The sequence below is a fragment of the Coptis chinensis genome, chromosome 9 (assembly GCF_015680905.1).
Source record: "Coptis chinensis isolate HL-2020 chromosome 9, ASM1568090v1, whole genome shotgun sequence".
NCBI lineage: Eukaryota > Viridiplantae > Streptophyta > Magnoliopsida > Ranunculales > Ranunculaceae > Coptis > Coptis chinensis.
In genome coordinates, this window is record NC_141464.1 from 38,245,340 (window position 1) to 38,251,339 (window position 6,000).

The 6,000-nt window shown below is 34.1% G+C and overlaps 1 long non-coding RNA gene across 1 annotated transcript; it reads right to left on the reverse strand.

Moving 5' to 3' along the window:
• Positions 1-187: 187 nt before the first annotated feature.
• On the reverse strand, positions 188-2,246 carry LOC147475882 (uncharacterized). The gene is made up of 2 exons (XR_015208212.1): positions 1,744-2,246; positions 188-1,355 (listed from the first exon to the last, which is right to left on the reverse strand). It is a non-coding gene; the product is annotated as an uncharacterized LOC147475882 (long non-coding RNA).
• Positions 2,247-6,000: the final 3,754 nt, after the last annotated feature.

Consider the following 6,000-nt stretch of genomic DNA (forward strand, 5'->3'; position numbering starts at 1 on the left):
GGTTTAGCTAAGAATCATGAGGCTATCATAAACATAATAATAAATAGAAGAAAACATCATGAAGAACTACTTTATTAAAGATACTTTAATTGAATAAACTAAAGCTTTTATGAAAAGGTTCTAATGGAGGCTACAAACTAAACTAATTAACTAAAACTAAACTAAATTAAAAAAGGAGAGAGAGAAAACCCAAATTTAAAACTAAACTAAATAGGGGAGTAGCCAAGTTTTGTTTAACCTTAAACCTCTTTATATAGAAGAGGGTTAGGTTTACAATTTCATGCATGGGCTTTGGAGCCATGTTTTGGGCCATGAAATCAAGCCCAAAACCAAATTACATATGTCCAAAAAGGGTTTCTCTATGCAAACTTATTTCAACACCCTTTTCATCTACTTTTGCTTCTTTGATTGGGTCAAGCCTTAGACCATTAGAAAGACCTTTCCGAGCCGGTCGTTTTGGCATATAATAGGTCCAATTCCGATGTCTAAGTCTAAAGACACGGCCTGCGGAAGTTCTATTGACTTTTATGCTCTTTTTCTACCCGCGTTGACTTTGACTTTTTAACTTTGACTGAGCTTTAAAAAGGATTTTCTCCTTGAAACTTGGGCTTTAATCATAGAACTTCTTAGCAACCAACCTTTTCTCCTTTTCTCTTGCAAAAGTGACATATTTCTTCACATATTTGACTCCAATGCCTGAAATACACGAAAGCACGTAAACAATACTAACTCTTATTTATTATACACATAATTGGTCTAAATGTAATATTATTAAGGGGTTAAAACTACAATTTTAGGCTCTTATCAAATATAGGGGAAACATGTTCGTCCTTGTTGTTTACACTCCAACGATCAACATTAGACACGTAATCAATTTGATTAATAAAAATTATAAACAATAGATTAAGTAAGAATGTTAACAAACACCAGAATCACGTACCTTCCTCTGCAAGTGAACCTTACCATTTACTTAGAAAATCCTCAGTATCTGTTAACAAATTTCGAGAAAACTCCCAGCGCCTCCTTTCCGTAAAACTAACTTGCGGGTTCTACTTAGTGCTTGTACTTCAAGGTTTACGTACGTCATTGAATCCAGTTCCTCCTCTTTGTAGCTAGATGTGTGCTTTTCCCCATTTTCATCATGTCCTTCTCTGGAAATTAACCCATCCATTCCTTTTGCTACTCTTTTAATTAGCTTGCATGATATCGTTAAGTTTCTCTCCACATAGCTTGCTTTAAATTCCAAAATGAAAATACCATCTTTTGAATATGGACATATCCATCCTAAGGCTCCTAGACGTACCCCCTTCTTTTCCTCCTGTTTGCGAAAACTTAATTTACATGATAAGCTTCTCCTGCATATCCCCCCTTTATGGCTTTATATATATTTTTGTACATAGAAATAAATTAAAAGTGGAATAAGAAATAATAGAAGATTGTACCCAACAAGGTCAGAAAGTATCTCTACTGGAACATTCATTTCTACTCCATCATCAAGACCAACACATGTATTACTATCCCCTATATATTAACCCTATGTATTACCAATTAAATACCACTTGCATTATTTCAACAAAGCTATAGCATTTCACCAGCCATAAATAAAAAGAAATACATTTTAATCAATTTGACGTACTAAGAATAATATGCCACAAACAATAAAATTTATATCTAGTGGACATAGCTAATAGTATTGTACACAAATTAAAGAAGACAAATTAAATGGAAACACAAAACACTTACCTGGTGCATAGACACCTTGAGAAATGCTTGGTAATTTCATTTGAGCCGCCCATCACCATTACTGCGAAAAGCAAGTGGTGCCCCCTTCTCCTGTTTCACCCTTCTCAAACCATCCAACTCCCTCCTTTTTGTCCCTTCTTATTTCCACCTCTGTTGATTGCTGTCATGAACAAATCTAACACCTCCATTACATAAATTGCATACACCATCAAATAACATGATAGGCTCTTGAATCTTCTTCGAAGAAGCTTGAAGTGGCTTCCACCCAATCAACTGCGTGCATCACTTCTTTGTGGAGGAGACAGAGTGGCGAAAGGAGAGATGGTTCGTCTAGTGTGTACAAGTCGTGAGACTCATAATCTTCCGCACCGTCTTGGAACCAAGAGTCCATCCCACTATTAGAGGGAGGGCGTTTTGTTTTCCCCCCATGTGGATTGATGTTCACGATGCCAAAATCCTTTTTTTTTTCCGTTCTCCTCCGTGTTGAGTCCTCTGTCCAAAGTCCAAACATGTGGGACACCAAGGCATCCCTACAATCTCCATTTGTCATCCTATAAAACAAAAGCCCAATCTTTGTATCCATGATAAATGGGCCAAAACCATTCCAGGCCCAACATATAAAAACATGACCAAATAATATAATAGGCACAAAATTAATATAATAAGCCCAAAAACCATAATTCAATAAAAGGGCCCAACATAATTAATAAGGGGTATATAATACAAACAGTAATATAACCTAAAGTATTTGTGTAACTAACCAAATAAATTAAACAAGTAAATACTAATAATTACATCCTATAAATTACATGCCATATCGATATTACCAAAATGTCCTTAAGAAACCTCCGTATTATTACAGTAGCATATGTAGCAGGCTAGCTATGCCCATTGAGCAATATAGGGTCCAACTCAATTGATGACGCCAACAGGTTGTTCTCAACTTCTCATTCAAGTACTCAACCCAATACCTAGCATTCAGCTCCAAGCAACATTTTATAATCCATCAGGTCTAAGGGCTAATTCGAACATTTTAAAAGCTTTGTTATCTATGGTGTGAATCCAACATGGGAAGGGAGTTTGCAGGGCCCTATATCAAATACCTAGGCATTCCTCAGCTCTAATTGCTTTTAGACTCCCAAAAAACTGACTGACTTCCTCTTATTAAGAAGTTAACCTCTTACGTGCAACTAATTAACTCACCACTCACATATTGACAAGTAATTCAAAAAAATTTATAGTAATTTTATAGGCTGACGGAAAAACAACAACAAAAGATACTTTTCTGTGGATAGCTTTCAATGATTTCTTGACTGGGAATTATAATTTTTTAAGCATCAGAAACTTACAAGACATTGGCACTGACTAGAGCACCCTAAGAAACTTAAATAATGTCATGCAAGGCTTTGATCGTTGAATTCTTCACTACCTAAAAAATTACCACACATGTCACTACCTAAAAAGCTAATAGCCATCTCTCCAGAGAAGCTTGGTGTAGGATGATCGCTGAGAATAGGGGTGCAAGTGGATATCCAAATATTCGAATCCAATTCGAATTCGTATTCGAAAAATCAAATATTATCCGAAAATTTCGGATATCGGATTCGGATTTATGTCCGAACTGGTTTCGGATACTGCCATATCCGCATCCAAAAATATCCGATCCGATTTAAAAAATTAATAGTTATTATATACAATTAATTAATTTATTTATTATTGTATAAAATATTACATAAAATCATAAACTAATAATATAAAACTATAATAACAAAATAATAATAATAAATTAAATGACAAATATATATATATATATATATATATATATATATATATATATATTTATAATAGTTTTTATAATGGTAAAATGAATTATTCAAAGCAAATAAAATTTTAATTAATATTAATTTTTGGATCGGATATTATCCGATATCCGATTCGGATAAAAATTTTAATATCCGTCGGATTCGATTCAGATACAGGCATATCCGAATCCAAACCTATCCGTTTGCACCCCTAGCTGAGAATAAACAAAGAAGTCAGGAGAAAGAAATATGGTAAGTGCTTCTTATACCCAATTCTCCATATTCTAACAGAATGTGATCTTATGTTGTGATCTTATGCTGATGATGACTTTGAGAAGTAAGTCGCTTGAAGACCATACTGCTAAAGTCCTTGAAGACCATACTACTAAAGAGACTTCGAAAAAAGCAACAAAAAATTCACCTTGACCATCCTTCCAACAGCTATCAATGATTAAGAGAATTACCAAAGATTGTAGGCAATGTAACCTATAATTTATGGTGTAAACCATTCCATTTGGTTAGAAGCTTCATACACCTATGTACCTATGTTCATGTACGTCCTCTACAAACTGTAAAGATTCAATGCAACCGTAAACACAGGAATGTATAAGTAATAACGGAACAATATCTTATCAAATAAACACACTCCCCAACATTGCCTTCTCAGCAACAAGCGGAATAAACTGTGATATTTTCTCTTTCTTTTCTTTTTGAAAAAAAATTACATGCCACGAAAGTTATATATGGTTGTACAGGCATTGAAAGTTTTAAGTAAATCTAAACATAGAATGGAAAAGTCGCAAACTAAATAGAAATTATTAAGTTGCACATACCTCCTGACTCTTTGTTACAACAGGCTCATTAATTCCTCTTAAACGCTTGACCACACAATGACTATTCAGCTAAGAACATAGATAGATTAGTTTCATAGAACTGTCTACCCAAAAATACATAAAAGATCTCGCTCTGTCCCACTCCAAGTCCAAGTGTCTCTTTATACGATCGACTTCAAACATCAAAATTGGTACACAAAATATAATAGGTTCAAAAAGAGAGTATCTTTAATTAGTTTAACTCTTTCGAGTAGTAGTTACTTACCCAAATAAATAACTAGAAACAGTACAATTAATTAACTGAACCATCATTCATTACATCAATCAAGAACAAAATTAAGATTTTGATACTAATTATATTATGTACTTCCTATAGTGTTTTGCATAATTATTGTGGACCTAATTTAGTTGTTTAGAACCTACCACAATCGCACATACCTATGTGCTGATTGTACAATGCCCGTACGCCTCCCTCATATAATGGGAACTACTCTGTTAACCATATTCTAGTGGGACATTAGCCTTGAATATGGCTGTGCAGAAGCCCAGACTATACGAGTCCAAAAAGAGCCTCAACTGGCTAACAAGTGCACACCACAACATTTCTAATATAGACAGAGAAAATATAATCAATCTGCCACACAAGGGCTAACAATAAACTTCCACTTCTTCTGTTCATCGCCACAAAGGCACTTAGTTCATTCCGTTTCAGAAGTGGAAGGCCCTACTCCTTAGGACATCGGCACTAAGGCATTTAGTTTCCTTCCGGAGGGATAAAATAAACATCAAAGAGTTCTGGTAGTTATAACCTCATCAGACTATGTATACACCTTTCATTTTTGTCCTTATCCACTTAACAAAGTTTCAAATCAATAACAATATGATATTTCAAGCAAATCTTAACATATAATAATCAAGCTTAAGATCATGCATTCTAAGCAAATATCATTATGTCAAGAATATGAATTTCAGCCACAATTTAAAATAATAATCAAACAGACATTGTATTATATAGGAAAATACTCATCAATCAATTAGTTCAGCATATTTATAATAACCAAGATTAAAACCATGTTTAACCACACTCTACTAAAATAGTCCTAACTTTCTATATATAAGTTGGATTGACACAAATCCAAAGGAGTCAGAAACTACACTCCAATATCTACAATGTTTGTTCATACCCAAAAATCTAATTCCGACTTAGAAATTCACTTGACCTGATTGTAAACTGAAGGTTATCAGGAAAAATCCTGATTGACCTTTCTTCACTAAAACTGTCGTAACTTCCTTTGTATAACTTGGATTAGTACAAGGTAAATTGGGTATGAAACATAATTAAATTGCCTACAACTAACGTTTAGACCATGAAAGCAGTTTCTTAACAGAAAATTCACAGAACGTGACCAAACACAGAACTTGGTCAGAAATATCCTGACAGACCTCTCTGTATTAAAATAGTCTTAACTTACTATGTAGATATTGAAACGAGGTGAATCCAACTGTATTGGAAAGAAGACTTGCAGATCTAAAAATCTTATTCAAGCCCCAAGACCTCATTCCCAAGAATGAATTTTCAGGACTCTTCTGAACTGACCCCAGAAAACTAAACCAAGAAAACT